Source organism: Mirounga angustirostris, unplaced genomic scaffold, assembly GCF_029215605.1.
Source record: "Mirounga angustirostris isolate CCGP_5_RB_7025 unplaced genomic scaffold, mMirAng1.0.hap1 SCAF_2, whole genome shotgun sequence".
NCBI lineage: Eukaryota > Metazoa > Chordata > Mammalia > Carnivora > Phocidae > Mirounga > Mirounga angustirostris.
In genome coordinates this window covers 203,723,128-203,742,327 of record NW_026991710.1, presented here as the reverse complement: position 1 = coordinate 203,742,327, position 19,200 = coordinate 203,723,128, and the positions used below count along the sequence as shown (strand labels likewise).

The 19,200-nt window shown below is 37.9% G+C and overlaps 1 protein-coding gene across 5 annotated transcripts in view; it reads left to right on the top strand.

The window, feature by feature from the left end:
* The first annotated feature begins 477 nt into the window (after positions 1-477).
* LOC123847999 (arylamine N-acetyltransferase 1) overlaps positions 478-19,200 on the top strand; it is a 118,059-nt gene continuing 99,336 nt past the window's right edge. Inside the window, exons 1-2 of one of the 5 annotated variants that reach the window (XM_064585739.1) lie at positions 529-586; positions 16,360-16,462. The gene's annotated coding sequence lies outside the window, so the exon portion shown is untranslated. Of the gene's footprint in view, positions 587-614; positions 2,306-16,359; positions 16,463-19,200 lie in introns of those variants that run through there. The other 4 variants (XM_064585740.1, XM_045879966.3, XR_008506493.2 and 1 more) reach the window with 4 other exon arrangements.

Sequence of the window (19,200 nt, the reverse complement as noted above, 5' to 3'; positions counted from 1 at the left end):
ACCAAACCATATTACATATATCACATTCATACCACATATGTGGACACATTTCAGAAACACTACACAGTGCCTTGAGGTGCAGTGATGAATAGGACTGAAAGATGGGGGATGAAAAAAAGAAATATAGAAACTGAGGGGCCTCACAGGACTTGATGAAGAAAGGGTGTCACTGAGGAGAGTGATTTAAAACATCTATCTTCTGCCTCCTCTAGGTTAAAAGATCTGCTTTTTCTGGACCCCATAAAAACTCTCACCTCCCACATTACACATAGGACATCTGGTTTTGGGCTCCATAAAGAGCAGGAACTGTGTCAAACACAACATTATACCCCTCACAGCCTGTGGCCAACGCTCATCAGATAATACAGCTCTCCACTCTTTTTCAATAAATAGACTTGAAGAAGAGGCACACAAGCACAATATAAGGCCCCAAAACTACATTTCCCAGAGATCTCTGGGTGATTTTAACTCAACTCTAGGGGGTGGAGCAGTTTGGAAAGACAGGAAGGGCACTTCTTGTACTGGTGCTGGAAGTGGGAGGACTGCTGTCAGCCTGGTTCCTGGTTGTGAGGCCTAGTGGACCTCGGTAAGTGACTTGTTTATGCTTTAAAATTGGGGCTTAATCCTATCTTAAATGTGTATCCAGAGGACTAGATACTGTACTCACTTGAATTTCAGGTCCTATGGTGGTTCAGAAAGTTTGGTTAACACATACTTTGAATCCTTATGCTGTAACTACTATACAGCATATAAGAAAGGGGCCCTTGATTCAAACTGCCTGGGTTATAGGGGTTATAGTCACAGCCACATCGAATCCTAGCTGTGAGGACTTGGGTAGGTCACTCTGCATCTCTAAAAGTCAGGTTGTCCATCAGTAAAATGGATGTAATAAGAGAGCTTACTTAAAGGGTTGTTGTGTGGATTAAAGAAGTGTATAAAAGCTAATGTGTATAATGACTGTTTCAGGGATTTCCCTCTTGGATAATTGAAACAGTGATGTCCACCTCCTCTGTCCCCAACATGCTGTGTCCCAAAGGGCTCAGTTAGCCCTATAGGCAGCAAGTTCATATTTCCTGCTGCTCCTGCATTAACTGGTCAGAAATACTCTAATAATCCCAAATGTCCAGGGAGGCTAAGTTGCACTGTCTGCAGTGTTTAAGGGAATTCCTGAAGCAAGTTCCATCATGTTGGAAAGAGGCTTAGTGGGGAGAGTCCCAGGAGCCATAAGGACAAGAATCAACTCCTTCACTGTTGGCACCGAGCAGCAAGGTACAGAATTCCATAGGAGAAAGGAAGCTGCTGAAGCAGACAGCCCCAGGAGCAATGGGCCCGATGGGCTCTCCACTCTGGACATTGTTCCCAGGCTTTGGCATGATTCCCACAACATGCCTGTTGGCTCTTTTTAAATAAACTGCTCTCACCCTTCCCCAGGGCCCTCATTTTAGTTTCTCAATCACAAAACAGCTGACCCCACCCCTCTCTCACTCCAGAGGAAATTAAACTGTCGACTATTTAGCTGCATCCTGTCCAGAGACTTATTTTGTTTGTCCTTTATAGGTTTAAGAAGTTCAGATCCAACTTTAAAAATAGGCAGATTTTACCTTCAAGTCTGAATTTCTCCTGCTGAGGAGGGCAAAAGCAAAACAAAACAAAACTCTCAGAACTTTCTGCTTCCTGGGGCTCATTCTAACTGTCTTTAACTGTACCAACTGTTTTTCCTGGATGGGGCTTTTCAGTGACAGTTCAAGGATGGTATGTGGGCATGGCTTGCCTGGCAACTTCTCCTTTTCCATCTGGAACATTACTGTGCTGGCCACTTGCCCCTGAGAGTGGGCTGGGCTGTAGTGTCCTTGTGGTGGGCCTCAGAGCCAAAGCTGAATGGATAGGATGGGAAAGGAAAGGAAGGGAGAGGAAAAGAAAAGAAAAGCACATAGGAAGAAAAGTCATTCAAGAGCACTCCTTAAAATTCTTCTATTCAACTTGGCAATTCTATTCCTAGGTACATACCCCCCAAAACTGAAAGCAGATACTGAAAAATATACATAGCTGCACTATTCACAATAGCTAAAGGTGGAAACAAGCCAAATGCTCATCAAGGAATGAAGAGATAAACAAAAATAGTATATTCATGCTATGGAATATTACTAATTCATAAAAAGGAATGAAGTGTTTTGTTTAAGCAACAAACTTATTTCTTACAGTTCTGGACTCTGGGAAGTCCACTTCCAAGGTGTACAGTTTATGTGTCTGTTGATGTCCCAGTTCCTGTTGTGCAGAGGGCTGATTTCTTCTTCTGTCTTCCAAGGTAGAGATGAGGGAGAAAGCAAAGTCTCTTGTGTCTCTTATTCTATTTTTTGTGGGTGTGTCTCTTCTTCTAAAGGCACTAATCCCATTCATGAGGCTTTCAGTTTCCAAACCTAATTATCTTCCATGACCCCCCCCCTACTTCCTAAGGCCATCACATTGGAGGTGAGGATATCAATACATGAATTTTGTAGGGGTACAAACATTCAGTCCACAACAAAACTATTATAGTTCTTTTCTGTATATTAAACTATTTTTAGTCCTGCCTACAACTCAGTAAACTATCATCCTCATCATTCTAATTTACAGGGGAATAATCTGAGGCACAGAGTGGCAAGAGTTTTTGTCTGAGATTATGTAGCTAATAGGGGAAAGAGTGAGAATTCTGTCTCTGGACAGTAATTTTCAACTTTGATTGCACTTTGAATTTACCTGGAGACTTTTTATTTAATTTTTATTATTTTCTTTTTTACTAAAGTAAATTGACATACAATTTTATATTAGTTTCAGGTGTACAATATAGTGATTCAATATTTATATATACCTTGTGAAATGATCACCAAGATAAATCTAGCTGCCATATGTCACCATACAAAATTGTTACATATTATTAACTATATTCCCTATACTGTACATTGTATTCCCATGTCTTATTTATTTTGTAACTGAAAGTTGGTACCTTTTAATCCCCTTCTTCTATTTAGCCCATCGCCCCATGCCCCTCCTCTCTGACAATCATCAGATTATCTTTGTATCTATGAGTCTATTTCTGTTTTGTTTGTTTTGGTTTTTTTAATACACATTTAAGTGAAATTATACAGAATTTTCTTTCCCTGTCTGGCTTATTTCACTTAGGGTAATACTCTCTAGGTCCATCCATGTTGTCACAAATGGGAAGATTTTATTTTTTTTCTTATGGCTTAGTGATATTCCATTGTAAATATTTACATTTACTTGATCCTTTCTTCTATTAATGGACAGTTAGATTGCTTCTATATCTTGGCTATTATAAATAATTCTGCAATTAACTTCAATAATTTTTGAATTAGTGTTTTCATTTTCTTCATATAAATACCCAGAAATGGAATTGCTGGATTGCATGGCAGTTTTATTATTAATTTTTTGAGTAACTACCATACTATCTTCCATAATGGATGTGCCAATTACATTCCCACCAACAGTGATCAAGGATCTCTATGCTCCACATCCTAACCTACACTTGCTTTTTTTTTTAAGTAAGCTCTATGCCCAATGGGGCTTGAACTCATGACCCCAAGATCAAGAGTCACATGTTCTACTGACTGAGCTAGCCATGTGCCCCAGCACTTACTATTTCTTGTCTTTTTTGATACTAGCCATTCTGACTGGTGTGAGGTGATATCTCATTGTGGTTTTGATTTGTATTTCCCTGATGATTAGTGATGTTAAGCATCTTTTCATGTGTCTGTTGGCTATCTTTATGTCTTCTTTGGAAACATGTCTATTCCAGTCCTCTGCCTGTTTTTTTAACTGGATTGTTTTTTCATTTGTTTTTGATGATGAGCTTGTGAGTTCTTTATATATTTTGTATACTAACCCCTATCAGTAACTGATGTCCAAGAGCTGACTGAATTGCCATAGATTTATGTATATTAATTTTGTATCTGACAAGCTTACTGAATTCATTCATTAATTCTAATAGGTTTTTTTTTTTGGTAGAATTGGTAGAGTTTTCTTTTTTTTTTTTAATTATATTATGTTAGTCACCATACAGTACATCATTAGTTTTTGATGTAGTGTTCTATGATTTATTGTTTGCATATAACACCCAGTGCTCCATGCAATACGTGCCCTCCTTAATACCCATCACTGGGCTAACTCATCCCCCACCCCCCTCCCTTCTAAAACCCTGTTTGTTTTCCGCAGTCCATAGTCTCTCATGGTTCATCTCCCCCTCTGATCCCCCCTTCATTTTTCCCTTCCTTCTCCTACTGTCCTCCATGCTATTCCTTATGTTCCACAAATAAGTGAAACCTTATGGTAATTGACTTTCTCTGCTTGACTTATTTCACTTAGCACAATCTCCCCCAGTTCCATCCATGTTGATGCAAAAGTTGGGTATTCATCCTTTCTGATGGCTGAGTAATATTCCATTGTATATATGGACCACATCTTCTTTATCCATTCATCTGTTGAAGGGCATCTTGGCTCCTTCCACAGTTTGGCTCTTGAAGACATTGCTGCTATGAACATTGGGGTGCATATGGCCCTTCTTTTCACTACATCTGTGTCTTTGGAGTAAATACCCAGTAGTGCAATTGCTGCGTCATAGGGTAGCTCTATTTTGAACTTTTTAGAAACCTCCATACTTTTTTCCAAAGTGGCTGTACCAGCTTGCATTCCCACCAACAGTGTAAGGGGGTTCCCCTTTCTCCACAACCTCTCCAACATTTGTTGTTTCTTGCCTTGTCAATTTTTGCCATTCTAACTGGTGTATGGTGGTATTTCAATGTGCTTTTGATTTGAATTTCCCTGATGGCTAATGATGAACATTTTTTCATGTGTCTGTTAGCTATATAAATATGTTTTCTGCAAATAGTGACAGTTTTACTTGTTATTTCCACTTACATTTTTAAAAATTTATTTTTCGGGGTGCCTGGGTGGCTCAGATGGTTAAGCGTCTGCCTTTGGCTCAGGTCATGATCCCAGAGTCCTGGGATCGAGTCCCCCATCGGGCTCCCCGCTCTGCGGGAAGTCTGCTTCTCCCTCTGCCTCTCTCTCTCTCTCTCATGAATAAGTAAATAAAATCTTTAAAAACAAATAAATAAAATTTATTTTTCTTCTCTGATGCTATGGCTAGAACTTCCAATACTATGTTGGATAAAAGTGGCAATAGTGGGCATCCTTGTCTTATTCCTGATCTTAGAGGAAAAGCTTTCATCTTTTCCCTGTTGAGTCTGATGTTAGCTGTTGCTTTGTCATATGTGTCCTTTAATATGTTGAGCTATGTTCCTTCTATACCCACATTGTTGAGAGTTCTTATCATAAATAATAGTTGAATTTTATCAAATGCTTTTTTCTGCATCTATACAGATGAAAACATGGTTTTTATCCTTTTTGGTTAATATGGTGTATTACTGTGATTCATTTGTGAATGCTGAGCAATCCTTGCATCTCTGGAATAAATCCCACTTGAACATGGTGATGATCCTTTTAATGTATCATTGAATTCGGTTTGCTAATAGTTTTTGGGGATTTTTGCATTTGTGTTCATCAGGAATACTGGCCTATAATTTTCCTTTTTTGTGGCGTCTTTCCCTGGTTTTGGGATCAGGGTAATATTGATCTCCTTTAATGGTTTTGGAAGCATTCCTCTTCATTTTTTTGGAATATTTTCACCAGGATAGGTATTAACTCTTTATTGTTTATTATTTTTTTGCAAAAATTGTCTATAATTGTGGGGAACAGAATCAATAAACAAAGATATTATTAATTTCTCTTGACTAAAATAAAACAGACAAAAAACATTAATCATAATTTAAAAGATTTCATTGTATTTCATAAAAAGAAATAAAATCAGTAAAAATAAGCTTTCCTAGATAAAACCAACTAAAGATTAATAAAATTATTTTCAAGAGAAATATTTTTGTGAACATGCTTACTTACAGGAAATTTAGAGTCTCACCTCCAGTCCTACATCAAAACAAATTTCTTTTTTTTTTTTTTTGGCATTAATTTTTTTATTAAGTTCAATTAGCCAACATACAGTTCATCATAATTTTTTGATGTAATGTTCAGTGCTTCATTAGTTGCACATAACACTCCGTGTTCATCATGTCATGTGACCTCTTTAATACCCATCACCTGGTTACCCCATCCACCCACTACCCTCCCTTCTGCAACCCTCTTTAAATATTTGGTAGAATTTATCTTTGAAGGCATCTGGTCCTGGGCTTTTGTTTGTTTGGAGGTTTTTTTTTTTTTATTGATTCAATTTCATCAATAGTAATCTATCTATTCAGATTTTCCATTTCATCCTGACTCAGTCCTGGAAGAGAGTATGTTTCTAGGAATTTATCCATTTCTTCTAGCTTGTCCCATTGGTTGGCAAGAAATTGTTCAAAATAGTCTTTTATTATCCTTTGTATTTCTGTATCATCAGTTGTAACTTCTCTCCCATTTCTGATTTTACTTATTTGGGCACTCTCTTGTTTCTTGATAAGTCTGGCAAAAGGTTTGTCAATTTTATCTTTTCAACGAACCAACTCTTAGTTTCACTGATTTTTTTTATTGGTTTCTTAGTCTCTATTTTATTTATTTTCACTCTAATCTTTATTTCCTTCCTTCTACTAACTTTGGGCTTTGTTTGTTCTTTTTCTAGTCCCTTCAGATATAAGGTTGAATGTTTATTTGAGATTTTTTTTTTCAATCTTGAGATAGGCCTGTATTGCTATAAACTTACCTATTAGAACTGTTTTTGCTGCGTCTCAGAGGTTTTGAAACATTTTGTTTCCATTTTCATTTGTCTTGAGTTTTAATATGATTTCCTCTGATTTTTTTGTTGACCCATATTGTTTAGCTTCACATGTTTGTGCTTGTTCCAGTTTTCTTCTTGTAATTGATTTCAAGTTTCAAACTGTTGTGTTCAGAAAAGATGGTTGATATGATTTCAGTCTTCTTAAATTTACTGAGAGTTGTTTGCAGCCTAAAATGTGATCCATCTTTGTGAATGTTCCCTGTACACTTGAAAAATACGTATTCAGCTGTTTTTGGTGGAATATTCTATCTATATCTGTTAAGTCCTCTGGCTAATATGTAATTTAAGGCCAACATTTCCTTATTGATTTTCTCTCTGGATGATTGATTCATTGATGTAAGTGGAATGTTAAAAATCTCCTATTATTGTATTACTGTCAGTTCCTCACTTTATGTCTGTCAGTATTGCTTCATGTATTTAGGTGCTCCTATGTCCAGTGCATAGATATTCGTGTTATATCCTCTTGTTGTATTGATCTCTTTATCATTATGTAATGCCCTTTTTTGGTCTCAATACAATCTTTGTTTTAAGATCTGTTTTGTCTGATATAAGTATTGCTAGCCTTTTTTTTGTTTGTTTCCATTTACATGTAATATCTTTTCATGTCACATTACTTATAGACTTTGTGTTTTTTAGATTTATTTATTCATTTTAGAGAGAGAGAAGGAGAGCAGGGGGGAGGGGCAAAGGGAGAAGGAGGGAGAGTCTTAAGCAGATTCCATGCTGAGCGAGGAGCCAGATGTGGGGCTCGATCTCACCGCCCAGAGATCACGACATAAACTGAAACCGAGTCAGATGCTTAACCAACTATGCCACCATGGTGCCCCACAGTCTTTGTGTGTGTGTGTTTTCATTCTAAGAATTTATTCCTTTTTTTATTATATTCAGTTAGCCAACATATAGTACATCATTAGTTTTTGATGTAGTGTTCAATGATTTATTAGTTGTGTATAACACCCAGTGCTCATCACAATATGTACCCTCCTTAATACCCATCACATGGGTACCCAACCCCCCCACCCTCTTCCCCTCTGAAACCCTCATTTGGTTTCCTGGAGTCCATAGTCTCTCATGGTTTGTCTCCCGCTATGATTTCTTCCCATTCAGTTTTCCCTCCCTTCCCCTATGGTCCTCTGCCCTATTCCTTATATTCCACATATGAGTGAAACCATATAATTGTCTTTCTCTGACTGACTTATTTCACTTAGTATAATCCCCTCCAGTTCCATCCATGTTGATGCAAATGGTGGGTATTCATCCTTTTTGATGGATGAGTAATAATCCATTGTATATATGGACCACATCTTCTTTATCCATTCATCTGTTGAAGGGCATTTCAGTTCCTTCCAGTTTGGCTATGTTGGATATTGCTTCTATGAACATTGGGGTGCATGTGCCCCTTCTTTTCACTACATCTGTATCTAGTAGTGCAATTGCTGGGTCATAGGGTAGCTCTATTTTTAACATCTTGAGGAAACTCCATACTGTTTTCCAGAGTGGTTCTAACAGCTTGCATTCCCACCAACAGTGTAAGAGGGTGCCCCTTTCTCCACATCCTCACCAACATTTGTTGTTTCCTGCCTTGTTATTTTTTTGCCTTCTAACTGGTGTAAGGTAGTATCTCAATGTGGTTTTGATTTGAGTTTCCCTGATGGCTAGTGATGTTGACCATTTTTTTATGTGTGTGTTAGCCATTGTATGTCTTCTTTGGAGAAGTGTCTGTTCATGTCTTCTGCCCATTTCTTGATTGGATTATTTGTTTTTTGGGTGTTGAGTTTGAGAAGTTCTTTATAGATCTTGGATACCAGCCCTTCATCTGTTATGTCATTTGCAAATATCTTCTCCTATTCCATAGGTTGATTTTAGTTTTGTTGATTGTTTCTTTTGCTGTGCAGAAGCTTTTTATCTTGATGAAGTCCCAATAGTTCATGTTTCCTTTTGTTTCCCTTGCCTTTGGAGACCTGTCTAGCAAGAAGTTGCTTTGGCCAAGGTCAAAGAGGTTGCTGCCCCGTGTTCTCTAAGTTTTGATGGTTTTCTGTCTCACATTTAGGTCTTTTATCCATTTTGAGTTTATTTTATATATGGTGTAAGAAAGTGGTCCAGTTTCATTTTGTGCATGTGGTGTTCCAATTTTCCCAACACCATTTGTTGAAGAGACTGCTTTTTTCCCCCATTGGATATTCTTTCTTACTTTGTCAAAGGTTAGATGCCATAGAGTTGAAGGTCCATTTCTGGGTTCTCTGTTATGTCCTATTGATCTATGTGTCTGCTTTTGTGCCAGTACCATACTGTCTTGATGATTACAGCTTTGTAATATAGCTTGAAGTCTGGCATTGTGATTTCACCAGCTTTGGTTTTCTTTTTCAACAGTCCTTGCCTATTCAGGGTCTTTGCTGGTTCCATAAATATTTTAGGATTGTTTATCCCACCTCTATGAAAAATGTTGATAGTACTTTGATAGGGATTACGTTGAATGTGTAGATTGCTTTGGGTAGCATAGATATTTTAACTATATTTGTTCCTCTAACCCATGAGCATGGAATGTTTTTCCATTTCTTTCTGTCTTCCTTAATTTCCTTCATAAGTGTTATATAATTTTTAGAATACAGATATTTTACCTCTTTGGCTGGATATATTCCTAGATATCTTATGGTTTTTGGAGCAATTGTAAATGGGTTCAGTTCCTTGACTTCTCTTTCTTCTACCTTATTTGTAGTGAATAGAAATACTACTGACTTGTGTGCATTGATTTTATATCCTCTAACTTTGCTGAATTCCTTTATCAGTTCTAGCAATTTTTTGGTGGTTTTTTTTGGGGGGGGGGTCTACATATGTACAGATGTAACAAGAGTAAAATTTTGACTTCTTCTTTGCCAATTTGGATGCCTTTTATTTCTTTTTGTTTGATTGCTGAGGCTAGGACTTCTAGTACTATCTTGAACAACAGTGGTGACCTGGACATGTTCCTGACATTAGGGGAAATCTGTCAGTTTTTCTCTAACAAGGATAATATTCACTGTCGGTTTTTGTATATGGTTTTTATGTTATTGAGGTCTGTTCCTGCTATCCCTACATGGTGGAGAGTTTTAATCAAAATTACTTTTGTCAAATACTTTTTCTGCATCTATTGAGAGGACCGTTTAGTTCTTGTCCTTTCTTTTACTAATGTGGTGTATCACATTGATTGATTTGCAGATGTTGAACCACCCTTGCCCCATGACCAAGTGGGATTTATTTTTGGTGATGGTGAATAATCATTTTAATGTACTGTTGGATCCTATTAGCTAGTATCTAGGTGAGAATTTTTGCGTTTGTATTCATCCGGGATATTGGTCTATAATTTTCCTTTTTAGTGGGGTCTTTGGTATTGAGATCAAGGTAGTGTTGGCCATATTGAGTTTGGAAGTTTTCCTTCCTTACTGCTTTTTGAAATAGTTTCAGAAGAATAAGTATTAATTCTTCTTTAAATGTTTGGGAGAATTCCCCTGGGAAGCCATCTGGTGCTGGACTCTTGTTTGTTGGAAGATTTTTTATTACTGCTTCAATTTCTTTGCAGGTTATGGGTCTTTCAGCATTTCTATTTCTCCTGGTTTCAGTTTTGGTAGTTTATGTATTTCTAGGAAGGCATCCAGTTCTTCCAATTGTCTAATTTGCTGGCATATAATTGCTCATAATATACTCATAATGGTTTGTATTTCTGTGGTGTTGGTTCTGATTGCTTCTCTTTCATTCATGATTTTATTTATTTGGGTCCTTTCTCTTTTCTTTTGATAAGTCTGTCTAGGGGTTTATTGATTTTATTAACTGTTCCAAAGAACCAGTTTCTACTTTTGTTGATCTAGGTTACTGTTTTTTTGATTTCTATATCATTGATTTCTGCTCTAATCTTTATTATTTCTCTTCTCCTGCTGGGTTTAGGCTTTATTTGCTGTTCTTTTTACAGGTCCTTTAAGTGTAATGTTAGGCTGTATATTTGAGAATTTTCTTGTTTCTTGAGAAAGGCCTGTATTGCTATATACTTCCCTCTTAGGGTCACCTTTGTTGCAGCCCAAAGGTTCTGAATTGTTGTGTTTTCATTTTCATTTGTTTCCATGAATTTTTTAATTTGAATATATCATGCCAGTCCTTTCTGGCCTGCCAGGTCTCTGTGGACAGATGTGCTGCCAGCCTTATGTTTAATAATGCCCTTGTAGTTTAAAGACCTCTTGTCCCAAACTGCTTTCAGGAGTTTTTCTTTATCTTTGTAATTTGCAAAGATATCCACTCACTATTATATTTCGAGGTTTGAGATATTTTTGTTGATTTTGTAGGGGGTTCTCTGTGCCTCCTGGATTTGTTTTCTTTGTTTTTAATTTAAATTAAATTAGCCAATGTATGGTACATCGTTAGTTTTTGATATAATGTTCAATGATTCATTACTTGCATATAATGCCCAGTGCTCATCACATCACATGGGCAATAAGGGAGGGCTCGTGATGCCTTCTGGATTTGTATGCCTGTTTCCTTCCCCAGCTTAGGGAAGTTCTCAGCTATAATTTTTTCAAATAAACCTTCTATCCCTCTCTTCCTCTCATCATCTTCTGAGACCCCTATTACTTGAACATTATTTTGCTTTATGGAATCACTGAGTTCTGTAAGTTTCCCTTAGTTATCCAGTATTTGTCTTTCTCACTTATCAGCTTCCTTATCTTCCATCATTTATCTTCTGACTGACTGACTTCTGTCTTGTTTATCCTTGTTTTTAGAGCCTCCATTTGGGACTGCATCATGGTAATAACATTTTTAAATTTTGCCTAAGTAGATTTTAGTTCTTTTGTTTTTACAATAAGGGATGCTCTAGTGTCTTCTATGCTTTTTTCAAGCCCAACTATTATCTTTATAAATATTGTTTTAAGTTCTAGTACAGACATCTTACTTATATCTGTATTGATTGTCAGTGAGTACTACCACCTGGTCTTTCTTTGGCATGACTTTCTCCATCTCTTCATTTTGTCCAGAAAATAGTAGAGGAGAAAAAGAAAAAACAAGAATAACCACAATAATAACAGAAATAAAAACAAACAAAAAAGAAAAAAACAAACAAGAAAATAACAAACAAGAAACAAAACAAAACAGAAAACTAGAATCTGTGTGTGTTTTGGTCTGCTTGTTTAAAGAAATTGAATCCCAAAATAAAGGAAAACTTAAATATATACAACAATTAAAAAAATAAAGTGAAATGCAATGAAAGGAAACAAAAAAAAATGTATATAATGTATATATAAAATTTTTAAAAAGAATTGAAACATAATAACAAAAAAATAATACTAAAAGGCTTAAGAATATTAAAAAAAACAAAAACAAAAACTTCAAATGCTATATACTGTTTTCCCTAAGAGCTGAAGCTTTCAGCTCTCTATAAGCAGTAAAGTTGGTGTGAGCCAGATATTCTTGCTGGTCTTCTGGGGGAGAGGCCTGTTGCAGTGATTCTCAGGTGCCCTTGCCCTTATGGAAATGCACCTCCCTTACCAGGGAGCTGGGATCAATGTAAGCAGCTCTGATTCCACTATGTGGTGCTGTTTTGCTCCCTGAAAGCTTTCAGCACCAATGGGCAGGATGAAAATGGTGGCGCCCCAATCTCTAGCCCTGGAGCTGAAAGTTCATGCCCCCCTACTTTTCAGTGAGCTCTCATAGAAAAGCAGTCAATCAGTTTTATCTCCCGGGTTTCTGTCTGTTCACCTGGCCTATGACCAAACATTTTTATCTGGACATGCAATTGAGTTTTAAAACTCCAAATTTTACAGACTCCTGTGGTGTAGACCCATGCTGTTCCTCCGTGGGGGGGGGGGGGGTGCATAGGGGGAGGTCTTGCGAGGCTTCTACCTTTTCCTGGATCCCTGTCAGGAAAGTGCTTGCATGACCATGCAGTGGTTTGCAGTTAATGGCAACACAGAGCAGATAGCTGGTGGCTACACTGACTGTTCTCAGCTGGCTTCCTTGCTTCTATGCCTGGGATCTCTGCCACACTTTAGGCACTCCTTTCTTTCTGTGACCCCAGAGATCCTGAGACAATACTGTGCCACCTGGGATTCTGCCCTACTTTGCCACCTGAGCACCTTTAGACCAGGCACATCCTCCACTGTTGGAGACTTCTAAAAGTTCTAATTTTGTACTCCGCTGCTTATAATACTTTATGGTAGCCTCTGTAAGCAGGCTCCCTCCTTTTCCCTGTATCCTCTGATATATCACCCCATTTTCAAGTCCCTGCACCTCCTACCTTCCAAAAAGTGGTCACTTTTCTATTTGTAGAATTGTAGCATTTCTTTTCTCAGACTTCTGATTTATTTCACACGTGTTCAGAAAGATTTGATAACTATCTAGCTTTATTTGGACCAGAGAAACTTAGGGCCCCATCTTAACTCTGCCATCTTAACTCTGATTTGGATATGAGATTTTATTTCATGACAATAAGATATTTTGGAACTAGATTGAGGTGGTAGTTTCATAAAATTGTGAATGTACTAAATGACACTCTATTGTTTACTTTAAAATAGTTAATTTTGTTATGTGAATTTTACATCACTTAAAAAAAATCTATTTAGTAATGCCAGAAATTAGAAGTTGGAGATTCCACCTCAGCCCAAAAGTATGCTTGTGCTGCCTGTAGCCTTGAATGTGATGGCAGCATATGTCCTTCCCCAGGGCCCTCATTTTAGCTACTCAGGCATAAAGTGGTGGACTTCATTCTTTCTCTCAAAAGAAAACTTTTAACTCTCAATTTCCTAGCTGCATCTGTCCCAGAGACTTATATTGTTTGGCCTTTGCTATCTTTAGCTGAGCAGATGTTTCATTTTAGATTGGCTTTCTGGTCCTGCTGTATGGATGCCATGATACCTGCCTGATCTCTATAGGTATTAACTTAGAGAGATGGCTGAGATGTAGGCCTTAAGTACACTAAGGCTTGACCAATGGCTTATGAGATAGCTAGCCTAGCAACTTTTTTTTCATCCAGAAAGTCAAGTAGCTGTCATTTGCCTTTGGGGGGAGGGCTGGATTGTAGTGTCAATCCAGTGGAATACCATGGCCTTCATTAGGACAGAGGGAAAAAAAAGAGAATGAAGGGGATTGGGTGGGAGGGGGCAGCATACACAGAAAGAAAAATCATCCACTAGCACTTTTTAAAATTCAGTTCAGTAATGCCAGAAATCTAGGCATTAGGTATAGAAGATTCTATCTCAGTCAAATAATTTATTTATGCTGCTTGTAGTCTTGAGGTGGGAGGGCAGCACCCCATGTGGTCTATCTCCGAATCAATCTATTCAAAATTTTTTAAGGCTCTTGCTTATAACTTCGTTTGGGGAGAGAATAAGGGTTTCTGTAGCAAAAAAAAAAAAATGAAAATGAAAATCACTGATGCACATGAAAGGTACGAGATTCTAGAGATTGGAAGCTAAACAATAAGTTCTGTATACCAACTTGTTCTCCAGGGGTATGTTCCAAAAGGTAATTTTTTTTAAGTTTAATTTAATTTAATTATGTTATGTTAGTCACTATACAATACATCATTAGTTTTTAATGTAGTGATCCATTATTCATTGGTTTTGTATAACACCAAGTGCTCCATGCAGTACATGCCCCCCTTAATACCCATCACCGAGCTAACCCATTCCCCTACCCCCCCTCCCCTCTAAAACCCTCAGTTTTTTTCCCAGAGGCATAGTCTCTCATGGTTCATCGCTCCCTCTGATTTCCCCCCTTTCATTCTTCCCTTCCTTCTCCCAATGTCCTCCATGCTATTCCTTATGTTACACAAATAAGTGAAACCATATGGTAATTGACTTTCTCTGCTTGACTTAGTTCACTTAGTATAATCTCCTCCAGTCCCATTCATGTGGATGTAAAAGTTGAGTATCCATCCTTTCTGATGGCTGAGTAATATTCCACTGTATATATGAACTACATCTTTTTTATCCATTCATCTGTTGAAGGGCATCTTGGCTCTTTCCACAGTTTGACTCTAGAAGACATTACTGCTATGAACATTGGGGTGCATATGGCCCTTCTTTTCACTACATCTGTGTCTTTGGTGTGAATATCCAATAGTGCAATTGTTGGGTCACAGGGTAGCTCTATTTTTATTTTTTTGAGGCACCTCCACACTGTTTTCCAAAGTGGCTGTACCAGCTTGCATTCCCACCAACAGTGTAAGGGGGTTCCCCTTTCTCCACAACCTCTCCAACATTTGTTGTTTCTTGCCTTGTCAATTTTTGCCATTCTAACTGGTGTAAGGCGGTTATCTCAATGTGGTTTTGATTTGAATTTCCCTGATGGCTAATGATGATGAACATTTTTTTCATGTGTCTGTCTTCTTTGGAGAAGCATCTGTTCATGTCTTCTGTCCATTTTTTGACTTGATTATTTGTTTTTTTTGTGTGTTGAGTTTGAGAAGTTCTTTATAGATCTTGGATACCAGCCCTTTATCTGTAGTGTCATTTGCAAATACCTTCTCCCATTCTGTGGGTTGCCTCTTTGGGTTTTTTTGTTTTTAATTTTTTATTGTTATGTTAATCACCATACATTACATCATTAGCTTTTCATGTAGTGTTCCATGATTCATTGTTTGTGCATAACACCCAGTGCTCCATGCAAAACATGCCCACCCTGCTTTAATACCCATCACCAGGCTAACCCATCCTCCCACCTCCCTCCCCTCTAGAACCCTGTTTGTTTTTCAGAGTCCATGATCTCTCATGGTTCATCTACCCCTCCGATTGCCCCCCTTTCATTCTTCCCCTCCTGCTATCTTCTTCTTTTTTTTTTCTTAACATATATTGCATTATTTGTTTCAGAGGTACAGATCTGTGATTCAACAGTCTTGCACAATTCACAGTTCTCACCATAGCACATACCCTCCCCAGTGTCTATCACCCAGTCACCCCATCCCTCCCACCTGACCCCCCCACTCCAGCAACCCTCAGTTTGTTTCCTGAGATTAAGAATTCCTCATATCAGTGAGGTCATATGATACATGTCTCTCTGACTGACTTATTTCACTCAGCATAATACCCTCCAGTTCCATCCACGTCGCTGCAAATGGCAAGATCTCATTCCTTTTGATGGCTGCATAATATTCCATTATATATATGTACCACATCTTCTTTATCCATTCATCTGTCGATGGACATCTTGGCTCTTTCCACAGTTTGGCTTTGTGGACATTGCTGCTATAAACATCAGGGTGCACGTACCCCTTCGGATCCCTACATTTGTATCTTTGGGGTAAATACCCAGTAGTGCAATTGCTGGATCGTATGGTAGCTCTATTTTCAACTCTTTGAGGAACCTCCATACTGTTTCCAGAGTGGTTGCACCAGCTTGCATTCCCACTAACAGTGTAGGAGGGTTCCCCTTTCTCTGCATCCCCGCCAACATCTGCCGTTTCCTGACTTGTTAATTTTAGCCATTCTGACTGGTGTGAGGTGGTATTGACTGTTTCCTTTGCTGTGCAGAAGCTTTTTATCTTGACAAAGTCCCAAAAGTTCATTTTTCTTTTGTTTCAGTAGTCTTTGGAGATGTATCCTGAAAGAAGTTGCTGTGGCCGATGTCAAAGAGGTTACTGCCTATGTTCTCTCGGATTTTGATGGATTCCTGTCTCACATTGAGGTCTTTCATCCATTTTGAGTTTATCTTTGTGTATGGTGTTAGAGAATGGCTGAGTTTCATTCTTCTGTATATAGCTGTCCAATTTTCCCAGCACCATTTATTGAAGAGACTGTCTTTTTTCCATTTCATATGTTTTCCTGCTTTGTTGAAGATTATTTGACCATAGAGTTGAAGGTCAATATCTGGGCTCTCTATTCTGTTCCATTGGTCTGTATGTCTGTTTTTGTGCCAGGACCGTGCTGTCTTGGTGATCACTGCTTTGTAATACAGCTTGAAATTGGGCAATGTGATGCCCCCAGCTTTGTTTTTCTTTTTCAACATTTCCTTGGCGATTTGGGGTCTTTTCTGATTCCATACAAATTTTAGGATTGTTTGTTCCAGCACTTTGAAAAATGTCATTGGAATTTTGATCAGGATGGCATTGAAGATTGCTCTGCATAGCATAGACATTTTAACAGTGTTTATTCTTCCTATCCATGAGCATGGAATGTTTTTCCATCTTTTTGTGTCTTCTTCAATTTCTTGCATGAGTGTTTTGTAGTTCCTAGAGTATAGATCCTTTATCTCTTTGGTTAGGTTTATTCTGAGGTATCTTATTGTTTTTGGTGCTATTGTAAATGGAATCATTTCTCTAATTTCTTTTTCTACAGTTGCATTGTTAGTGTATAAGAAAGCAGCTGATTTCTGTGCACTGATTTTGTATCCTGCCACACTACTGAATTGCTGTATGAGTTCTAGTAATTTGGGGGTGGAGTCTTTTGGGTTTTCCACATAAAATATCATGTCATCTGCAAAAAGAGAGAGTTTGACTTCTTCTTTGCCAATTTGAATACCTTTAATTTCTTTTTGTTGTCTGATTGCTGTTACTACGACTTCTAGTACTATGTTGAACAATAGTGGCGAGAGTGGGCATCCAGGACATGTTCCTGATCTTAAGGGAAAGGCTCTCAGCTTTCCCTTAGGAAAGGGATGACATTGAGGATGATATTCGCTGTGGGTTTTTCATAGATGGATTTTATGAATTTGAGGAATGTTCCCTCTATCCCTATACTCAGAAGAGTTTTAATCAGGAAAAGATGCTGTATTTTGTTAAATGCTTTTTCTGCATCAACTGGGAGGACCACGTGGTTCTTCTCTCTCCTCTTATTAATGTGTTCTATCACATTGATTGATTTGTGAATGTTGAACCACTCTTGCATCCCAGGGATAAATCCCACTTGGTCGTGGTAAATGATCCTTTTAATGTATTGTTGGATCCTATTAGCTAGGATTTTGTTGAGGATTTTGGAATCCATATTCATCAGGGATATCAGTCTGAAATTCTCCTTTTAGATGGGGTCTTTGCCTGGTTTGGGGATTAAGGTAATGCTGGCTTCATAGAATGAGTCTGGAAGCTTTCCTTCTGTTTCTACTTTTTGAAACAGCTTCAGGAGAATAGGAATTATTTCTTCTTTGAATGTTTGGTAGAATTCCCCAGGGAATCCATCAGGCCCTGGACTCTTGTTTTTTGGGAGGTTTTGGATCACTGCTTCAATCTCGTTACTGGTTATTGGCCTATTCATGTTGTCAATTTCTTCATGTTTGAGTCTTGACAGTTTATAGGGTTCCGAAGGCATCCATTTCATCCAGGTTGCTAAGTTTATTGGCATATAGTTGTTGATAATAATTTCTAATAATTGTTTCTATTTCCTTGGTGTTAGTCGTGATCTCTCCCCTTTCATTCATAATTTTATTAATTTGGGTCCTTTCTCTTTTCTTTTGGATAAATCTGGCCAGTGGTTTATCGATCTTATGAATTCTTTCAAAGGACCAGTTTTGATGATCTGATCTACTGTGTTTCTGGTTTCTAATTTATTGATCTCTGGTCTAATCTTAATTATTTCTCTTCTAATGCGTGCTTAGGCATCGTTTGTTGCTTTTTCTCTAGTTCTTTAAGGTGTAGAGTTAGTTGGTGAATTCGGGATTTTTCTATCTTTTTGAGTGAGGCTTGGATGGCTATGTATTTCCCCCTTAGGACCACCTTTGCAGTATCCCATAGGTTTTGGATTGATGTTTTCATTCTCATTAGTTTCCATGAATTGTTTAAGTTCTTCTTTGATTTCCTGGTTGACCCAAACATTCTTGAGCAGAGTGGTCTTTAGCTTCCAAGTGTTTGAATTTCTCCCAAATTTTTTTCTTGTGATTGAGTTCCAGTTTTAAAGCATTATGGTCTGAGAATATGCAGGGAATATCTCAAACTTTTAGTATCAGTTGAGACATGATTTGTGACCTAGTATGTGGTCTATTCTGGAGAAAGTTCCATGTGCACTCAAGAAGAATGAGTATCCTGTTGTTTCAGGGTGGAATGTTCTGTATATATCTATGAGGTCCATCTGGTCTAGTGTGTCATTCAAAGCTCTTTTTCCTTTTTTCATTTTCTGCTTCAGTGATCTGTCTATTGCTGAGAGTGGAGTATTGATGTCTCCTACAGGGAGGAGACCTCCCATGTTGGGGTCATAGATATTTACAATTATTGGGTCTCCTTGTTAGATAGACACTTTAAGAATGATATAGTGTCCTTCTGTGTCTCTAACTACAGTCTTTAGCTTAAAACCTAATTTGTCTGATATAAGAATTGCTACCCCAGCTTTCTTTTGAGGTCCGCTGGCATGGAAGATGGATTTCCATCCCTTCACTTTCAGTCTGGATGTATCTTTAGGTTCAAAATGAGTCTCTTGTAGACAGCATATGGATGGGTC